Source organism: Bufo gargarizans, chromosome 2 (assembly GCF_014858855.1).
Source record: "Bufo gargarizans isolate SCDJY-AF-19 chromosome 2, ASM1485885v1, whole genome shotgun sequence".
In the NCBI taxonomy this organism is placed as follows: Eukaryota; Metazoa; Chordata; class Amphibia; order Anura; family Bufonidae; genus Bufo; species Bufo gargarizans.
The window spans coordinates 527172345-527195396 of record NC_058081.1 but is presented as its reverse complement, the minus strand read 5'-3'; positions in this window follow the sequence as shown (position 1 = coordinate 527195396).

Genomic DNA, 23052 nt, shown 5'->3' with positions numbered 1-23052 from the left:
CTATGGGAATGGGTATTGCGTGTGTGCTAGCGGCCATCTAGCAACGCATGTCCTCAGCTCTGTACCCAAAATCCAGATGACAGGTTCCCTTTAAGGATCTTACAGAGCTATATGTAGCTATATACGCCTATGTAAGTTGTGGACATGACATCCAGGTCGGGGGATAGAATAGAAGTTAAACAGAAAGGAAATTCATATTCTATATACTGTAGTTGGGAATACCTGGTGCCGCTGTCAGAGAGAGGAGAATATGGTCTGCGCTTAGAGGGATAAGCGTACGTCCGCACCGCGATATGTGTGAGCTGCGTGTAAGTAGAGCTGGCGTCCCTTTAAAGAGCGCGCGTCTTCCCGATACCTTGGGTGCGCATGCGCTCAGGAGTGCGTGTCAAGTCTCAAAATGAGGTTTACGATGTGGGACGCATCAATACTGTATATCTAGCGGTATCAGCTGTGTATGCATTAGAGGGGCAGAAGTGACCTATTAAAAGTATTATGATCAGAGAAAAGAAAGGAAAAGATTTGAAAAGTAAATAAAAATTAAAGAGTAAAATGAGTAAAATGACAAATTACATCGGAGCACAGATAAATGAAAAGCAATCAATACAGGACAAAAGGAAAAGAAGAAAAAAGAGGAAACAGTAATATGCATGAATTACAAAAGATAAATATAATCAGACAGACTAGGAAAAATTTAAAAGAATAAAAGTAAAAAATAAAATAAGAATAAACAGATAAAAAAATAGATGAAAAAATGAAAAATATAAATAAAAAAGGGAAAAAAAGGGGAAAAAAAAAGGAAAAAAGCTATTACAGGTCCTTTAGCTATTGCAGGGCATAAGATTCAATTGTATCGGCGTCCTGAGGATGGCAATACAGTTGTATCTAGCTGGCAGGCAGGACATTCGGGGCCTGGGACAAAACATCAGGGACCCAGGCCCCGAATGTTTTAACCTAGCAACGCCCTTGCATACAGCGTTATAAAACATAGTAATACAGTGCCACATACCTCTTATATAAAGTGACGTCTCCTGAAGTGACGTAGATTTTTCTTTCCTCATCTCCTTTCAAAAAAATCACAGGAAAAACTAAGATAAAAACATCCTGCACGATATGATACAAATGCGCGGATGTCCCTGGCCATATTATTGAAGAAAACCACAGAAATAAGATAATAATGCACTTATTAAAGTAGATGCAAGCACTATATATGGACAAAGTCCTCACTCTGATATGATATGATAATCAGAGTGAGGACTTTGTCCATATATAGTGCTTGCATCTACTTTATTAAGTGCATTATTATCTTATTTCTGTGGTTTTCCTCATCTCCTTTCACACTAGACCGCCATGATGATTTATTTTAGCTGTGTCACGTCTCTGCAGAGTTTGACACACCTACTGTACATCTTAGTTTCCTACTTTTCCATCATCCTCCCACCTTCTGAATACCCCATCCTGCCACCCCCAATACTGTGCAAACTGTACTCCGCAATACTATACTGCAGAAACAGCCCCCCTCCCCCAAAATAAAAAATACTACAATAATTATTGGCATAATGGCATGTAGTGCCCTAAAAGATAACTGTGCCCAGCTAATGGTGCCCCCCACAATCATAGTGCTCCCAAAAGTCCCACCAATAGTAATAATTCTCTTCCAGAGTTGCACTTAGTAGTAATAGTGCTCATACAGTTCCCCCAACAATACTAATGTCCCCTCTGTGCCCAAGAAGTAATAATGCTCCTATAGTGCCCATACTAGTAATTATGTTCCCTATAGTTCCACAATAGTAATCAGGGGCGTAGCTAGAAATGCATGGGCCCCATAGCAAAAAAAAATGTATGGGCCCCCACATATCTATCGGGCCTCCCACCACCCCTTCCAGAGCTCCCACCCAAACACCCATCCTAGATCTCCCACCGCCATGAGCAGTTTCACACTTGCAAGTAGCTTCACACTTGCGGCAGGACGGATCCGACAGGCTGTTCAGCCTGTCGGATCCGTCCTGCCACTATTTCGCCTTGCCGCCATTCCATCCCCATTGACTATGATGGGAACGGGGACGGAGCTCCAGTGCAGCGCGGCAGTGTGCGGTGAGAGGCTGGCGGACGGAAAGTACTGCAAGTCCGACTTTTTCGTCCGGTGGCCTCTCACCGCGCAGTGCTGTCAATGGGGATGGAGCAGCGGTCCAGCGAAATAGCGGCAGGACGGATCCGACCTGCCGCAAGTGTAAAAGTACCCTTAGTCTGTCATAAAATGGGGGGAGGAAACCCCAGAACTAGAGTGTGCCCCCCCAAAAGAAGGAGGGGGCGCCCTCCTTATCACTACTGGCATCTCTAACTTCAGATCATCAGACTCTCACTTACTAATTACAGCACACACCCCTGTAGTGTCCACCATCAGACAGGGGAGGGAAGAAAAGAAACCCCAGAACTAGAGTGTCAGTGTACCCCCCAAGTTGGGGGGAACACTCTAGTTCTGGGGTGTCTTCCCTCCCCAGTCTGATGGTGTACACTAGAGGGTGTGTGTGCTGTAAATTTTTTAATTAGTGAGAGTCTGATGATCTGAATTCTGAAGTTAAAAAGAGCTGCCTGCAGACCTGCAATGATAAGGAGGGCGCCCCTTGCTTCTCTTGGGGGCCCCACTCTGCAGGCAGCTCTTTTTAACTTCAGAATTCAGATCAAGTATCTCAGAAATCATAAGTTCTCACTTTCTTTCACTTACTTTTATTTAGAGCACACTAGTCCCAGCAGGCACAGACTGGAGTGGCAGGACTGGAGACTGGAGTGGAGACCACTTGAGGAGGAGGCAGGAGCACTGAGCAGAGAGAAGAGGACCGGTCCAGTACAGCGCAGGCAGGCACAGACAGCAGTGCTAGACTGAGACTGTGACACTCTCACTCAGTCAATCTCAGTCAGACACTGCTGAGCTGCTCAGACTGGTTTCCGGCAGTCAGAGAGCGGGAATCTGACTGGCGCCAGTGCCTGGCCCCCTCCACCGCCTGAGTCCGCCTCCCTCTGCTGCTTCTCCAACCTGGTGGCTGGCTGGCTCCAGTCCCTCCTCCCTCCACTCAGGTACGCCCCCGGTCCGGCCCCATGCACTGCCTACCTCATCTGTGCTGCTCGCCTGCTCTGACTGCTCCTGACTCCTCCCCAGCCAGGCCCGAGCCGGCCTGGGCCACGGACCGCTCAATAATTGTGCCCGCCCTCGGCCCTCCCCTAGCCTGCCCCGCAGCTCACAATGAATTCTGGAACTTAGGATTTCCTGCGCTGGTGCCTGGCTCCGCCTCCATCCCTCAGGTACGCCCCCGTTCCGGCCCCCTCCATCGCCTACCTCATCTGCTGCTCGTGCATCCTGCTCCAGTCCTTACTCCTTCTCCCCAGCCAGGCCCGAGCCGCGGACCGCCCGCGCCCCACCCACTACACTAGTCCGGGGCCTGGCTGCCTGTGTGTAGTGTGTGTAAATAAAAAATAAGAATAATCAACAGAAGGCAGCCCGGATGGGGTCCTAGTGGCATAGGGCCCCATAGCCACTGCTATGGTTGCTATGGCGATCCCTACGCCACTGATAGTAATAAAGCTCACCATAATGCTCCCAGTAGTAATAATTATCCTTATAATGTGTCACAGTAGAAAAATGCCCCATTATAATGTGCACCAGTACAAAAAATAATCCCCTTATAATGTGAGCCAGTACAAAAAATAATCCCCTTATAATGTGAGCCAGTACAAAAAATACCCCTTTATAATGTGAGCCAGTACAAAAAATACCCCTTTATAATGTGAGCCAGTACAAAAAATACCCCTTTATAATGTGAGCCAGTACAAAAAATACCCCTTTATAATGTGAGCCAGTACAAAAAATACCCCCTTATAAATGTGAGCCAGTACAAAAATGCCCCCTTTTAATGTGTGCCATTACAAAAAAGGCCGTTGTTATGTGCCAGTACAAAAACTAATTCCTCTTAGTGCCCCCCGAGAGCCAACGGCCCTATAGTACCCCTATTATGTGTGCTAATGCCCCCTACTGAACCAGCAAAAAAATACCCACTGTTAGTGCCCCCAGTAGAGTCAATGTCCTCATAGTGCCCCATAATGTGTGCCACTTAAAAATACCTCTATATAGTGCCCCCAGTAAAAGCCCCCATAGTGTTCCTCCTCCACCTTCCTCATAGTATACCCTTTAATTTGTGCGAGTATATAATGCCCCTATATAGTGCCCCAAGTAGAAGCCCAATAGTGCTTCTCTCCCCCCTTCCCCATAGTGCCCCCATAATGTGTGCCCTTATATAATGCCCATATATGGTACCCCCAGTAGAAGCCCCTATGGTGCTTTTCTCCCCCCTTCCCCATAGTGCCTCTTATCATGTGTGCCAGTATATAATGCCCCCATAGTACACCTCTCCCCCTTCCCCATATTGGCCAACAGCACGGTGTCAAATAAAAAATTATTCTTACCTCCATGCCGCTGTCAGTGATGTGGTACAGACCTCTTGGGGCCTATGTTCCAAGCTGTACTCTGCCTGGCGCAACTATGATGATGCTCGGCACTAGGCCTGAAGCCTGTCAGAGGGAACAGCTAGGCAGCGAGACATCGCTCCGAAGCCCCACTGCAGCATCGGACTGTATCGCCATACAGTTAAATATAGAGAGATGAGCACTTTCACAATGGAAGCGCTCATTTCACTCGGTCCTGCCGCTGCCGGGCCCCACTCATCTCCAGGGCTTTGCCTCCTGAGGCGATCACCTCGCCTAATTGGCAGTGCGGCCCTGCTTATGCAGCTGTTATCAACACGTGATATGCACAGTGACGTGCCTGGGTTTAGCACATCACTGTTGAAACCATATACTGTCCTCATCGGTAGATCGCTGAGGACAGTGATTGGCTGCAGCAGTCATGTAATGTATCCAGGCACATCTATCTACATCCATCTATGATAAAGTCTAGCACTTGATATTAAAAGCTCTTCTTCATTATTCCATGGAAAAAGTGCGTTTAAAAACATAAAAAACCTCGAATTCATAAAGCACTTAGTCATAGCCTTCCACTATTTTTCTGTTATTTCATCCCTACATAGCCGTCAGATAAAATATCAATAACACCTTTAAAAAAAAGTTAAGTACCATCACGTGCCATCAATGATGGGAGCATCTCATTCTCCTGTACCCATAATGATCTGCCCACTCATGCATTACCTACATTACTGGAAGGAGATGCTATAGATGAGAATTTTGAGGACTACACAGGCAGAGGCATCTGAGCGTGTAAGGCATAAGCCTCAGGGGGAAAAGATTACAGTGCGATCAGGTCAAGTGAGAGCGGCACCTTACCTCCGAGAGAAGGATGAGGCAAGAACTATCCGCCAGAGATTTCTCCGCTGTGTAGTGGAGGCATTAACTCATCTGCTGCTAGAGTGATGAAGTATACAAGTTTATAAATCTGGAGAAAGGTGACAATAAAAGGGTTGATGTCTGTCTGCTGCTCCCTATATACCCCTATATACATGGGGTCTCACCCATATATATAATACCCCCTTACAATGTGTGCCAGTACAAAAAGTACCCTTTTATAGTGTGCACTAGTACAAAAAATACCCTCTTATAATGTGTACAAGCACAAAAATATCAACAAATACCCTCTTATAATGCATGGCAGTGCAAAAAATACCCCTTATAATGTGTCAGTGCAGAACAAAGGCCCCGTTACATGTGTGCCAGTACAAAAAAAAATCAAGGTTTTTAAGCCTATCAGAGGGAAAAGTGGGGCAGGGAAACATTGGTCCCTCGACCCTCCGCATCATCTAACTAACACCGCCCTGAGGACGGCGAGACATAATTGGTGGTGCGCCACTGGCAAGGGGGGCCATGTGGGCTTAGGGGCTTCATCTCAATCTCACCGATGAGACCCCTATAACTCTGCCCCTGATTTCACTACATTTTTTTTCCTCAAAATTTCAGCAGATATAACAGCACATGTAGTGCAAAGATAATATTGCCATATACAGAGCACATAATGCTGGCATATACTACCAAGATGCAGTATCCAGTAATATTCCCTTAAAGAGCGAACATCATAATGCCATCCAGTCAGATATTATGCACTGTCCAACAAAGATGCCCTTAAAGCGTCAAAATAACACTGCCATTTTGTGCATACAAAATACTGCAGTGTAATTCCAAAATAATACTACCACACGCTGCTAAATAATACTGGGCTTGGGGGAAGGTTTGGTTGCCCCCGAACCTCCCATTTTCAGGGGCCTTATAGGAAATAGGGTTCCAGGGCAATTGTACAGTTTGCCAGTCCTGCTGGTGAGACCTGCGAAATGGCCCTTAAAAAGACAAGTCTTCCTTGGCAACACACCACAGCCTCTAGAAGTGTGATATTCTGCTGAGGAACAACTCAGCCTGTTACCTGGACTTTCCAGTGATGGTACATTAACCCTTCAAGGACTGGGCCTATTTTCATATTTTTTATGGTTTTGACTCCTTGCCTTCCAGTAGCCATAGCTTTTTTTATTCCTTCCATTCACATAGCTATATGAGGGCTTGATTCTTGTGAGACAAGTGGTATTTTTTTAATGGCACCATTTAATATACAATAGTGGGAAGCTGGAAAAAAAACAATCATGGAGATGAAATTTGAATAAAAGCAACAATTCCGCCAATTTCTTTTACAGGTTTCCTAATTACAACATTGACTGGATGGTAAAATTTACATATTACCTTTTATTCAGGGTTTTTATTGAAGGTCAGCAAGTACAACAATAGCAAATTTAATGCTTTTTTATGCTTTACTGCTTTAAAAAAAATATATATATATATGAAAAAAGATTATTTTTATCACCATATTCTGACCTCCATATATATATATATATATATATATACACAGTCATGTGAAAAAATTAGGACACCCTTTGAAAGCATGTGGTTTTTTGTAACATTTTTAATAAAAGGTTATTTCATCTCCGTTTCAACAATACAGAGAGATTAAAGTAATCCGACTAAACAAAGAAAACTGAAGAAAAGTCTTTTCAAGATCTTCTGTAAATGTCATTCTACAAAAATGCCTATTCTAACTGAGGAAAAAGATAGGACACCCTTGCCCCTAATAGCGAGTGTTACCTCCTTTGGCTGAAATAACTGCAGTGAGACGGTTCTTGTAGCCATCTACCAGTCTTCGACATCGGTCTGAGGAAATTTTACCCCACTCCTCAATGCAGAACTTTTTCAGCTGTGAGATGTTTGAGGTGTTTCTTGCACATACAGCCCTTTTCAAGTCACCCCACAGCATCTCAATGGGATTCAAATCTGGACTTTGACTTGGCCATTCCAGGACTCTCCATTTCTTCTTTTTCAGCCAATCTTTGGTTGATTTACTAGTATGTTTTGGGTCATTGTCATGTTGCATGGTCCAGTTCCGCTTCAGCTTTAATTTTCTAACTGATGGTCTCACATGTTCTTCAAGCACCTTCTGATACACAGTAGAATTCATTGTGGATTCTATGATGGTGAGCTGACCAGGTCCTGCTGCAGCAAAGCAGCCCCAAACCATGACACTTCCACCTGCTTCACAGTTGGTATGAGGTTCTTTTCTTGGAATGCTGTGTTTGGTTTACGCCAAACATGTCCTCTGCTGTTGTGTCCAAATAATTCAATTTTGGACTCATCTGTCCAAAGAACATTATTCCAGAAGTCCTGGTCTTTGTCAACTTTATCTCTGGCAAATGTCAGTCTGGCCTCGATGTTTCTCTTGGAAAGCAAAGGTTTCCTCCTTGCACACCTCCCATGCAAGTTAAACTTGTACAGTCTCTTTCTGATTGTAGAGGCATGTACTTCTATATCAACAGTAGCCAGAGCCTGCTGTAGTTCTCGAGATGACACTTTAGGGTTTTTGGAGACCTCTTTTAGCATCTTGTGGTCTGCTCTTGGGGTGAACTTGCTGGGGCGACCAGTCCTGGGCATGTTGGCAGTTGTTTTGAAAGCCCTCCACTTGTAGACTATCTTCCGGACAGTGGAATGGCTGATTTCAAAATCTTTTGAGATCTTTTTAAATCCCTTCCCAGACTCATAGGCTGCTACAATCTTTTTTCTGAAGTCCTCTGACAGCTCTTTTGCTCTCACCATGGTGCTCACTCTCACTTCAACAGTCAGGAGCACACCAAACTAAATGTCTGAGGTTTAAATAGGGCAAGCCTCATTCAACATGCAGAGTAACGATCTACTAATTATGTGCACCTGGTGTGATATACCTGTGTGAGATCTGAGCCAATTTAAGAGGGAATACATGTGAGGGTGTCCTATCTTTTTCCTCAATTAGAATAGGCATTTTTGTAGAATGACATTTACAGAAGATCTTGAAAAGACTTTTCTTCAGTTTTCTTTGTTTAGTTGGATTACTTTAATCTCTCTGTATTGTTTTTTTTTTTTTTTTTTTTTTTTTTTTTTTTTCTTTTATTATACTTTATTGTTATAGTACAAAACTTTATATCAATATTACTTTGCGATATTATAAAATTCATAAACCCGTCAATTATATTAAATGACATTAATTTCCCTTCGCCAATCCCCCACCCGACCCCACTTTGCAGGAAAAAAAAAAAAAAAAAAAAAAAAAAAAAAAATCTCTCTGTATTGTTGAAACGGAGATGAAATAACCTTTTATTAAAAATGTTACAAAAAACCACATGCTTTCAAAGGGTGTCCTAATTTTTTCACATGACTGTATATATATCTATATATATATATATACAGTATATGTCTGTGTCAGGGTTCTTTTTTGTGGGGCGATCTGTATATTTTTTTTATATCATTAGGGTGTACATGACCTTTTGATAACATTTCATTAAATTTTCTGGGAAAGGCGTAGTGATCAAAAAATGGTGATTCACCCTTTTTGATTTTTTTTTCCATTTCAGCACACACCATATGGCATAAATACTTTAGATTTTGATATAGATAAATATTATGAGATGACACAATACCAATGATGTGGATATATGTGTAAGATATATGAGTAAATATATAGTTATTTATTTGCATTTGTAAAATTAAGAAAGGGGTTGATTTCAATTTCTTTTTTATATTTAAAAAAAATACTTAAATGGCATCTGTCAGCAGATTTGTACCCATGAAGCTGGCTGACCTGTTACATGTGCACTTGGCAGCTGAAGACGTCTATGTTGGTCCCTTGTTCATATGTGTCCACATTGCTGAGAAAGATTTTATATATCCAAATGAGCCTCTAGGAGCAAGAGTTGCTGTTACACCTAGAAGCTCAACTCTCTCTGGTGAGAGTATTAATGATTCTCCAAAACCAGCTGGTAACAACATAACTAGCGTGAACAAAATTTATGTTCAACAGATGGTAGATGAGCACTTTGAATGGCTTGCAAATAAGTAACGTAATGTACATGTGAGTATAACATATATAAACCTATAACATATATAAACGTAATCACCCCAGGGGAGAGGAGACGTAAGGCCTCCAGAGCACTCAAGTATGAGTTGATGTGTCTCTGGATTGCTAGCAAAGCTAAACCAGGGTTCCCATATCTTATAGTACTTGGCAGTAGCTTTATGGGTGAAAACTCTCCTCTAGCCTGCCCACTTAGTTTAATTTGCCTAGCCAATGAGTTAGGCTAGGTCTACACGACGACATTTGTCGCGCGGCAAAAAGTCGTGCGACAGATAGGGCGCAACAGTTGTCGCGCGACATTTTGTTGCACCAATGTCGCGCGACAATTTTTAAAATGGCAGTCTATGGTGTCGCACTGCAACATGCGACATGTTGCGACTGCGACAGTCGCAGAAAAATCCATCTTGAATGGATTTTCTGCGACTGTCGCGTCGCAGTCCCAGCATGTCGCATGTTGCAGTGCGACACCATAGACTGCCATTATAAAAATTGTCGCGCGACATTGGTGCAACAAAATGTCGCGCAACAAATGTCGTCGTGTAGACCTAGCCATAGGGGTGGAGTCCCCGTTTGTTTCCACTAGAGATGGATCATGCTTTTCGCTGCTAACACCATGTGTTTCCATAGTATAGTATTGAATTTGGTTTGAGAGTCAGGGATAATGTTCAAAAAGAAAAAGGGCGGAGTTATCTTAGGGGATCCTGCGCACACTTTCTGTAAGATTTTTTCCACCTCAGCCCAAAAAGGAACAGAGGACATGTCCACCATAGGTGAACATACGAACTTATATCTGAATTACATCTCTAGCAAGAGGAGGATATGAGCAAGTTCATAGTATGTAATGCCACTGGTGTTTTGTACCACCTACTAAGGCTACTTTCACTCTAGCGGCACGGACCTCCGGCAGGCTGTTCCGCCGGGTAAACATCCTGTCGGATACGTCCTGCCGCTAGTAACCGTATGCCCCTGGAGTGCAGATCCGTCCCCATTGACTATAATGGAGGCGGGGCGGAGTTCCGGTGGAGGCACGGCAGCGCACGGCGAGAGGCTGCCGGAATAAATGTCGGACATGTCGTAGTTTTATTCCGGCAGCCTCTCGCCGTGCGCTGCCGTGCCTCCGCTGGAACTCTACCTCCGCCTCCATTATAGTCAATGGGGATGGAGCGGCAGTCCGGGGGCACATGGTCACTAGCAGCAGGACGGATCCGACAGGCTGTTCACCCAACGGAACAGCCTGATGGAGGTCCGTGCCGCTAGTGTTTCTTGTCTCTTGCATTTAATGTCTCTTGCATTGTAATACATGTGGATGGACCACATTCATTTTTGTACACCGCTATAGTGTCCTCTTTGGTCAGTTTAAAGTTTAATTCTTTCTCCCTCGCTTCAAGTATGAGGGGGCGGGGCCATCCTCTGGGCATATAAACGTTTTATATATTGTGGAGATTAATTTGGGGGAGTGGATCTCTGTGCTGCCAGCTTTCCAAACCAAAGGTAGTCTCTGTTCCAGGTGTTAGCAAACCAGATACTTTTAAAATTGCTTAAGAGTTGAGAGTATGTAAGATGGTCTAGTTTTATTCCTGGGATTTTAAGATGTAAGGTGGGCAGGTCTGGGAAAGTGCCATCCGAGAGAACGTCACCTAATCTGTACTACCTACCCTTTTCTATTTGTGGTGTGGGTTATGTTCAGGATTTGTGTTATGTCTAGTTGTTGTTCCATGTCTGGTCTGTCTTTGGTGTGGACGGTCCTGCATGTATGCTAGATGTTCCCCTGTCTGTCTGTGCCTTCGGTGAGTTGGCTCCAGGGTTCCCCGGAGGGGGAACAACAAGCCAGTGTGCAGCTCTGCCTGAGGCCGCCATGCATTCTGTCCGGATGGGGGTCCAGGCAGTTACTGGTGTGCTGGATTATGTGGTTGTTGTTTGAACTGTGTCTTAGATGGTGTTTGGGTTCGAGTACATATTCATGGGTTCCAGTTGTGGTGGTGTAGACTTCTGGTGTTCTTTCCAGCAGCCGCGGCAGGTAAGTGACCATGTATACCTGTGCTCTTGGTCCAGTGGTTGTTCTGGCCATTGGTTTCGTACCTGCAGTTCCAGTTTGCTTATCACTGTCTTCCCCTTTTATTGTATCTAGGCTGGTGGGAGACTCCTGTTCCCCCGTGTCTTTGAAGAAAAGGTCGTCTTTGTCCTGTCTCTACTTCAGGGATATTTAGGGTTAGTAGGGCCCGAGGTTCCTGTGTATGAGTCCTCCTACCATCTGGGTCCGCTCATACGGATAGGAGTCAGGGCTAAGTTTAGGGAGGGATGCATAAGGAGGTTACTTGCTTCCTTTTCCGGGTGTCCTGGCATAGTTGCTATTCCTGTTTCTCTGCGGTGTTCGGTGGGGAGTTTTTCCCCCACTCCCCACCGTGACACCTGGTAACAGGAGTATAAAACCACATTCATTTCTAAAAGATTGTGGCGTTGCCCCTAAATATTAGTATGAAATCATCTAAAATGGTCATTTATATGGACCTGGTTTTTTTTTCACTTTAAATGGATATCACAGCTTGAGGTGCAGGAAAATGACATGACCTAAGTCGACGAAAACTAAGATTGTCTAGATGTCAGATGGTTTTAGACTAACGAAAAGCCTTGGTTGATTCATCACATTCATCACATTTAACAGCAGGCTATAACATGTGTGCTGCAAATGAGCTGGTTCAGCCTCATCCTAGCGCCTGGTGAGCAGAGTCACTCCGCACAGCATGGCCCTGCACGTTTCTGGAGGAGGCCGTGTTTCAGAATAGATCAGACAGGGGTCACTTAAAGATCATAGCGGGCAGTTGCTCACAGGACATCACAGAAATGGAGGGAAAGTATCAGTCTGTCGTATAAACATGGGATCCAGCTAAAAAAAATTCAGGGCATTACACATGAGGAGAGGTGGCTGTATATGGATTACACTCCCAAAACCCGTCACAACATGACAAAGGATGGGTCGCCAAGGAGCAGAGTATTACAGATTACACCTAGATATAATCCACATTTGTTGATATGCTTTGTAAATACCCATGTCTTATACTCTAGTCACACCCGGAGCTGAATGCAAAAGGCTGCATTATACAGGCCGATGTGGCATCCAATTATTGTGAGGGAAGCATTCCCTCCTGGCAAAGGCCTGCTCTGAAGCAGATGAGACCACTGCTATTATATGCAGCGATGTCCTCCGCAGCATGGGGTGGATGGATTGCTATGCCATCACTCGCCCCCATGCTCTATAGTGGTTTGCCGACAGCAGATTGTTATTAGACACCACGATCTGCCGCCAGCAAACAATAATTGTCTAGCTATCCATCTATGTATCTAGAAATCCTGGCATATTTGATGGTTACAGGTAGAGGCTGGAATGGATCCCATTATAGCCTATGGGGGCCAGTGTGCACACTGTAACATCTGGCTATACCAGATTCAGAGAGCTCTGGCAGGTTGTTCTCTGCTGGATCAGTCTGCCGGAGACCTCTAACCCAGAGGTGAAACTAGCCTTATATAGATATTATCGATCTAATATCTATTTGTCTATCTATATCAATCTATCATTATTTTATATCTCCAATGAGCATTGGAGTCAGTAAGGCAACATGCTACCAAAAGCTGCCAAGACTTTACTGCAATGAGAGACACCATAGACATCATTCACACCTGGACAAATAGTACCCAGACCTGTCTTCAAAACCCTGTAACCAGCAGTGGACACTGCAGCCATTATTGCCAAGCTACGGGTCCCCGCCATAAATTCTACTGGAAGAGACTGGAGACATTAAGGAAAGAGACACTCTGCCCAGTTTGAACTGTGTTTTGCTATTTTTGGATGTACTACAACTCCCAATTTGCACTACATTATTCTTCATCTGGTCTGGTTTTCTGACTCCTACACCATACGCTGGCCATTGCACTCTACACACCCTGCCTTGAACCCATACAAACACAACATCAAGGACATCCCAACTACCGTCAGGCAGGAACCCCAGAACCAGAGTATGCCCCAAAGGAAAAAAGGGTGCATCCACCATTCACTGCATGGCCCTAGGGATCAAAGACCACCATGATTGACTGTGACATCCAGAGCTACTACCACTCCTCTCCTCCGCTTCAGCTCCTCCGCTCCAGTTCCTCCTGGTCTCTCCGTAGATAGATGATAGATAAATTGACAGATATGAGAAATAGAGATATCTGATAGCATCATATTCTCCCTTGACCAGGCAGCAGATATCCTGGATATTGACCAGGCAGCAGATATCCTGGATATTGACCAGGCAGCAGATATCCTGGATATTGACCAGGCAGCAGATATCCTGGATATTGACCAGGCAGCAGATATCCTGGATATTGACCAGGCAGCAGATATTTTTCATGAATTCCCCCAAAATTTTTTTTACTTATCTTTGACCCTCTTCTATCAAGTATTAATCCCCAGTAAAACCACTATTACAGTGTTTTTACCCAACTTTCCCAGGCACCTGAATGGCTAATCTCTAGTTATGGTGCTGTACATCTGCAGGAGATATATCCAATTAGGAACCTGCTGCTGCTGTAACAATCAGTAACAGTATGGAGTATAGGGGTTTTGTCTGTGATACTCTGTGCCTGGAATCATCATGGCGGTTATTAGAATGTGCCTGTAAACACTATGGGTCGCCGCTGCCCTCCGATGAATGATGTGCGAGCGCTTACCACATCCCTAGACTCCCTCCGTCTCTCCTGTAATGATTAGCAAACAACGGAGGAGCCCCCCTGGTGTGGCCAGGCCCGGGAAGGTACTGTAGCTGCCATTAATCAGTCCCCTCCTGTCCTGTAATCCCCCCTCTACATCTGAGTGGAGCGTGCTTCTCTGTGGTGTCTGATAATGAATGCACCCGGTGCGCCTGGTAAACATTCTCGACGCCGGTCACCTTAAACCCCCTTCTAATCCCTGTTTAAACTAGACACGGCAGCACAGGTCTGCCAATGTGATCTGACCAGCTGCAGCTTGCCGCCGCCGGCACGTGTTCTTCAGTTTAGCAAACAGAAGCGTTCTTTTAATAGTCAATGTATTTGCTTTCTGCATTCAATGTAATCCTGCCAGTCACGTCTGCGACGGTGGTGATCATGCTGTCATAATACTATTACCCCTATAGGCACATGATCCCCCCCTTCATGGTCCTGTCCTGCTCCACAGTTCCTGATCCCCACATTGTCGAGTAACCTTGACCGCTGTGGCCCTTGGCCCTCTGCTTTTGTTTGTGTAAAATTTAGCCATCCATCCCAGAGATGAGAGCCCTTCACAGGGTGATTACTGCAGAAATAGGAGCGGCCTTTCGAGGACGTTACTTATATAAAAGCACATAGCAAATATACAGTATACACACCCTCTGTATTAATGTCAGACCCAGACCCTTAAATTAATATTAGACCCAGACCACTATATTAAAGTCAAACCTCAGACTAGGCCCGTAAATCCTAGTAATTTCAGACCCAAGGCCAGACCACTTAATATATCCCGAGGTCTGTATTAACAGCAGACCTCATCCTACATCCCTACATTAATTTCAGACCTCAGACCAAACTTATATCAGACCCCAGACCAGGCCCCTAAATTACCCGGTACTTAATATATTCAGTACCTCTGCATTAATTTCAGACCTCAAGCCAGAACCAGTGGCATAACTAGAAATTACTGGGCCCCACAGCAAATTTTTGAATGGGGCCCCCCACCCCAGCAAATTATTCAAATTATTCACAACCCCCACTCCCCTGGCTAGTCACTTTCTCAGACAAGTCCCAGCAGCCGCTCCGTCCGTTTCCTAGACGTATATACTATATGTCATTATATATAATGTCATTGTATAATACTGTTCAGCAGGGCCGGTGCAAGGATTTTTGCCAACACAAGCAAAGCTACATTTTGGCCCCCCTTCCCCCTCACAGCTGACCTGGCCCTGGTCCCGTCTGCAGCAGCTGGCTTGTCCTCTGTGTGGTCCTGGTATCTTCTCTCTGCTTCAGACAATCGCTAGTTTGAGGACCGTATTTTTCACACTCTAAGATGCACCGGCCCATAAGACGCACCTAGGTTTTAGAGGAGGATAATAAGAAAGAAAAAATTTCCATTGCACTTCAGGTCAGACCAGCAATCAGACCCCCAATGTTAATCAGACCTCAGATCAGACCCCCAATGCATCAGATCAAACCCCCATCTCAGCCATCATGTCCCCATGTCAGCCATCATGTCCCCATGTCAGCCATCATGTCCCCATGTCAGCCATCATGTCCCCATGTCAGCCATCATGCCCCCATGTCAGCCATCATGCCCCCATGTCAACTGGTTCTCGGCTGTCAGCTGTGAAGGCTGCGCACAGTGAGGTCACATGCAGTGCACAGCCGAGCGGAGCACCAGGAAGCGGTGAGTACAGATCCTTCACTGATTCCCGGTCCTCTGGTACTAATGAAGCGCTTCCAAAATGGAAGCGCTTCATTAGTATTTGCCCTATAAGACCCATGGGTGAAAAATACAGGGTATTTAAAAATAAAAAATAAAGTTTCATTTTTCCACCCCTCCGTCTCTGCACCCTAAGGCAGCCGCTTGGTCTGCCTTATTATAGCACCGGCCCTGCTGTTCAGGGGTCCCTGACAATAAAATATTTTAGTCCTCCTCCTGGGTGAGCCTCTCCTGAGTTAGGGCCCCTAAAGCAGCTGCTTCCCCTATAGCTACGCCCCTGGCCAGAACCCTACATTGATATCCGACCCCAGACCAGGTTCTGAAATTACCGGTAATATAGACCCAAGACAAGACCACTTAATATAATCCGAACCTCTGCATTAATATCAGACTCCAGCCTATACTGCTACATTAATTTCAGACGTCAGACCAGACCACACTATATTGATATCATACCCCAGACCAGAAAAAAAGTCCAGAGGAGAGACAGCACTACTTACTGATCCACTTTGGTAGATCCAAGCGGTGGTGGTGCCAGCAGTATTATGCCCTAACCTGTCGGGTTCCAAATAGTTATAAGATGAAGAGAAGACCGCGGCACTCATCTTAGACCCCAGACCTGACTATATGCTTACCCTCTCTGTTCTTAGCTGTTGTTCAGCTCTAGGCACCCTTACACTTGGTCCTGACACAGGATGATGTCAAGACCCTGGGCAGTGGGGTCTAGAGCGAGGAAGGTAAGTATACAGGCCACGATCATTGAATTCATTAGATTATCTGTTGGATTCATAGGATTTTTCTGCTGTGCCCCCTCCTCAGCAACCAGGCAAAAACTGTACATTACCCGGTGGACCAGGTGAGGGAGGCTAAAAACAGGTGCCTTCTGGTAAAACACAGTGAGTTGACATGTCTGGCAACCAAGCACAAACATATAAAAGCAGGGGAATAGGGTGTCCATACCTTTCTGGTCCTCTGACACCCCTTTTACAAAGACTTTGTGGGAGTCATTTTTTGGCGTTTTTTACAAAATTCCACAGTTTTGATACAGTGGCAACAATTGGGGTAAGAAAGCATGACTCAAATGACCACAAAAATGACTCAAACACCTAAAAACACCATATAGGGGTTGTCCCACGAAAAATATTCTACAATTTGCAAACCAGCACCTGGATCTGAACACTTTTGTAATTGCATGAAATTAAAAATTTAGTATAGACACTGAGTTATTTAATAAAATGTATTGGTTTGTTTTTTGTCTTATTTCTTTGTCCCGCTCACTGAGAAGGCCGTACATGGTCAGTTTCATCCTTCAACTGCCTCCTGAATAGGAAGATATGAGACACGCCTCCTGAGCTGTGATAGGAAGATATGAGACACGCCTCCTGAGCTGTGATAGGGAGAAGGCTGCGTCAGAAAGGACACATCCCCTGAGCTACAGTAGAAAGAATTCTCCCCTTGATCTAGCAGATCAATTGGAGCAATGAATAGGGAGATATCTGGCTCCATGGGAGGTACAGGGCTGGTTCTAGCTTAGATATGTTAGATATGATCTCTGATTTTCATTTTTTACATTAATCATGGGATAACCCATTTAACTTTATCCAATTTCTCCCCCAATCACTGGCCTTTATTTTCCCACCAGTCCTTGTGACATTCATCCTTTTACAATTCTCCCAATTTACTCAGCCCCACCGACCCTGTGGCCATCACATTTTCTACCCCCAATCAAACAACCCATTTATAATAAAATAATATTCTTGCTGATAATCAACCCCTTAGTACACCACATCCCTCATTGATGTAGGTGGAACCTATAGCACTGTTCATCCCAATCTTCCTGGTTCATGAACAGAAGAATAAGGCCTCTTTCACACGAGCGTGTCCAGATAAGATCTGGATGCGTTGCGGCAAACCCGCGCCAGTAGGTACCCAATTGCAGTCAGTTTTGACTGCGATTGCATTCCGCTTTTCAGTTTTTATCGCGCGGGCGCAATGCGTTTTGCACGCGCGTGATAAAAAACTGAATGTGGTACCCAGACCCGAACTCAAGGTTGTGTAGATTGTATTATTTCCCTTTATAACATGGTTATAAGGGAAAATAATAGCATTCTGAATACAGAATGCATAGTAAAACAGCGCTGGAGGGGTTAAAAAATAAATAAGATAATTTAACTTACCTTAATTCACAGAAGAGATGCCGGCTGCGCAATCAAGTGGATAAAGGTAAGTTCCAATTTTTTTTTTTTTTTTTTTTTTTTTTAACCCCTCCATCCCTATTTTACTAAGCATTCTGTATTAAGAATGCTATTATTTTCCCTTATAACCATGTTATTAGGGAAAATAATAATGATCGGGTCCACATCCCGATCGTCTCCTAGCAACCGTGCGTGAAAATCGTACCGCATCCACACTTGCTTGCGGATGCTTGCGATTTTCACGCAGTCCCATTCACTTCTATGGGGTCTGCGTTGCGTGAAAAACGCACAAAATAGAGCTTGCTGCGATTTTCACGCAACGCACAAGTGATGCGTGAAAATCCCCGCTCATGTGCTCAGCCCCATAAAAATTAATGGGTCCGGATTCAGTGCGGGTGCAATGCGTTCACCTCACGCATTGCACCCGCTCGGAAAACTCGCCCGTGTGAAAGGGGCCTAAGAGTGAAGACTGACACACAGGCAGTTGTAACCCTCATTCCTATTGCATCCTTATCTGCCATTCAGAGTTTGCGTAAAGCTGGGTGACAAACCCAATATCTAAAGAGGCAAAAAACTTGTCAGCTTACATTGTGAAAGACTGAGGTTTATTTTCCCAAGAGTTTCTGCAGCAGCCAAAGTTTCCTTAGTCACGTCAGGTTTTTGGATGGTAGCCATTAATATTAATCTGGCCTTCCACATCCAGGCTGTTGCGTCCTATATTCCAGCTGACTGAAAGCGCGGGGCAAGTGACATGTTGCTGGTGAATGAGGATGGCACATTAGAGCGGCTTTGGCTCATTATCTCGGCCTATCTTCTGTCAGGCCTCCAGCTGCGCGCCAGGATAGATTCAGGCCTTGTTCCAGCGCGTTTCAGATGGAGGTGGGAGGGAGCGTTTAGAAAAATTGAAAAGGAAACAAATCAACCCCGCTGAGTTTGCATAAAGTCCTTGTAGTAAACAGAGTATTAGAGCTGTTCTCAACATTTCATCTCAATAGAGCTTTATGTACCCAGTCTAAGGGCTTAGAGATTGCCTCGCCAGCCACTGACAGGGGTCACAGACGTGTGGGCAATTAGGTTGGCAGTATTTTTTTAGTATGTGACTGAGCACAGACAAGGCAAGAGCCTACAACAAAATATTTCCAAGGCATATACTGAATACAAAAACGACTTGCTTGCAAAAGTATTAGCACCCCCTACTCATACGAGTGTGATTGAGACTATACATAGAAATACATTTATAATATCGTAATATATTTATTATAAATAAATATATTATTTACTATAATAATGTTTATTTTATTTATAATTAGGGATGAGCTAATCGACTTCGGATGAAACATCCAAAGTCGATTCGCATAAAAGTTTGTTCCAATACTTTACGGAGGAGGAGCTCCGTACGGCATTAGAATGTATTGGCTCAGATGAGCCGGAGTTATTGCTTCACGAAGTCTCACGAGTCTTCGGGTAATAACTTCATAAATTAATTTGTACTGTAAAAATCGGGTGCATAGTAAAATATCAATTTTCGCAGATGACACAAAATTGTGTAAAGTAATTAACACTGATGAGGACAGTATACTACTACAGAGGGATCTGGATAGATTGGAGGCTTGGGCAGAAAAGTGGCAGATGAGGTTTAACACTGACAAATGTAAAGTTATTCACATGGGAAGGAATAATGCAAGTCACCCGTACTTATTAAATGGTAAAACACTCAGTAACACTGACATGGAAAAAGATCTAGGAATTTTAATAAACAGCAAACTAAGCTGCAAAAACCAGCATCAGGCAGCTGCTGCCAAGGCCAATAAGATAATGGGTTGCATCAAAAGGGGCATAGATGCCCGTGATGAGAACATAGTCCTACCACTTTACAAATCATTAGTCAGACCACACATGGAGTACTGTGTACAGTTCTGGGCTCCTGTAAACAAGGCAGACATCACAGAGCTGGAGAAGGTCCAGAGGAGGGCAACTAAGGCAATAACTGGAATGGGGCAACTACAGTACCCTGAAAGATTATCAATATTAGGGTTATTCACTTTAGAAATAAGACGACTGAGAGGAGATCTAATTAATACGTATAAATATATCAGGGGTCAGTACAGAGATCTGTCCCATCATCTATTTATCCCCAGGACTGTGACGAGGGGACATCCTCTGCGTCTGGAGGAAAGAAGGTTTGTACATAAACATAGAAGAGGATTCTTTACGGTAAGAGCAGTGAGACTATGGAACTCTCTGCCTGAGGAGGTGGTGATGGTGAGTACAATAAAGGAATTCAAGAGGGGCCTGGATGTATTTCTGGAGCGTAATAATATTACAGGCTATAGCTACTAGAGAGGGGTCGTTGATCCAGGGAGTTATTCTGATTGCCTGATTGGAGTCGGGAAGGAATTTTTATTCCCCTAAAGTGAGGAAAATTGGCTTCTACCTCACTTTTTTTTTTTTGCCTTCCTCTGGATCAACTTGCAGGATGACAGGCCGAACTGGATGGACAAATGTCTTTTTTCGCCCTTATGTACTATGTTACTATGGTTCCAAAGTACCACTTTGGGAAATGTTTTTTTTTTTTAAAGTACAAATTTATTTTCTGAAGTTATTACCCGAAGTCTTGCGAGACTTCGGGAAGCATCTACTTCAGCTCATCAGAGCCAATACATTCTAATACTGTACAGAGCTCCGTACAGTATTGGAACAAAGTTTTATGCGAATCGACTTCGGATGTTTCATCCAAAGTCGATTCACTCATCCCTATTTATAATATGTGTGGCTGTATGTAAAAGTAGTGGCACCACTACTGATATCATGTAGGTCATTTTCTATCTATATTATAAAAAATCACTGTCTATCTGTCCTCTATAGGCATCTAACACCTGAACCATTGGACACCAACTTTGGCACAAAAGTAAATCAGGTTCTGGGAAGGTTTTCATAAAGGTCTCAGCCTCAGATATATAAAAAAAAAAGCGTATATGGCACCATCACATGACCTGTATTAGCCAATAGAAGCATGCAGGTCCTTCACATATCCTAACTGATAGACACACGGTCACATGGCGCTTATTAGCCAATGGAAGCTCGCAGGTCCTTCAGTCTTCGCCTCACTGACATACACACAGTTTTACACCAGGTTTCTATAACAACTCACCGTTAAGGGGGCAGGGCACTGTGGAGCTCACTGTTAAGGAGGATGAGCTCTGTGGAGGTCACTGTTAGAGGACGGGTCTCTGTAAGTCATCGTTAAGGGGGCGGGGCACTGTGGAGCTCACTGTTAAAGGGGTTGTCCAAGTTATATTTATTGATGACATATCCTCAGGATAGGTCATCAATATCAGATCGGAGGGGTCTGACACCTGGCACCCCCTCCGATCAGCTGTTTGAAGAGAAGGCGTGCGCGGTGTCAGCGCTGCCTCCTCTTCACTGTTTACCTTCTAGCCGTTGCATCTGCAGTGGTGAGCAGGTGTAATTACACCCAAGCCTTCCTATTGAAATGAATGGGACGGCTTGGGTGTAATTACACCTGCTCACCACTGCAGATGCAACGGCTAGAAGGTAAACAGTGAAGAGGAGGCAGCGCTGACACCGCGCACGCCTTCTCTTCAAACAGCTGATCGGAGGGGGTGCCGGGTGTCAGACCCCTCCGATCTGATATTGATGACCTATCCTGAGGATAGGTCATCAATAAATATAACTTGGACAATCCCTTTAAGGAGGATGAGCTCTGTGGAGGTCACTGTTAGAGGACGGGTCTCTGTAAGTCACCGTTAAGGGGACGGGGCACTGTGGAGCTCACTGTTAAGGAGGATGAGCTCTGTGGAGGTCACTGTTAGAGGGCAGGGCTCACTGTAAGTCACCCTTAAGGGGGTGGGGTCTTGTGGAGGTCGATTTTAAGGAGGCTGTGGAAGTCACTGTTATGGGGGACAGTTAAAAATCAAACAGTGTGTAACTGCTGGGGTATATAGGGTTACCTGCAATTTCCCTATAAAAAAACAAAAACACAAGGGCATGGATTGGCCTCCTGGGCACTCTTAGAACAAATCTAATAAACAGACAGACCAACACTTCTTACTCAGGCAGCACTGGGTACTTTTTCTAGTTATATACAGTACATTTTCATTTGCTACTTATAAAGCCATAAGCACACCAATTTGTATTGCAGATCAGCACCCCTACTCATTACTGAGGTTACAATTATAAAAATATTTACTATAGAGCTATAGACCCCCCCCCCCCCCCCTATGCATTTTATATATATTACTGATTATGGAGGGGCAAAAGGTAGAGGTATAGTATTTTCAAGTAATGTGTGAAAACAGAGTTATATGCAAAAGTTTGAGCGCCCCTGCTCATATCACATTCCATCATCAGCCTGGGCAGATACTAGACATTCAGGAAGGGGACTGTAGAAGCTGTGGGGCAAATGCTGGGAGCAGCCATATTAGTCGTTGTTATCCAGCTTCAACAGGAACAGATAAAGTAGATTTCTAGATGAAGGAGTTAACTGCGCCTTCTTTTGCACAACTTCTTGAGGAACTGAGACAATTAGGTTGGAATTATTCACATTGGTGAGACGTGATAGGTCATTGCTTCATGACATTACACTACCAAGAAATACATGTACTTTGAATGTGTGTCATGTTTCAGTCAGTCCCCCGTGCGCAGCGATCACTGTCATGGTCACCCTCCTACACGAGTGCATCACATCCTTGTTTTGACTCAAGTAGTGAAATTTGACCCCTAATTCTAGGTCATGGGCAGATTTAAAAGAAGGGCATCGCCCAGATTTAAGAATAATATCAGGCGTCTTGTGGTTTTTATGAACATCAACAAACAGTGAATCAGATTTTTTATTTTTACCCAATTTATGGAAATGTCAAGGGGCCACATGAGCATACGTGCAGTAGATGATCCCAAAATCTTCCTCTGCACGAATAAAGTTGCGGACAAGCAAGAGGTCGATGTATGTCACTGCTGTACCAAGTGTAGATTGA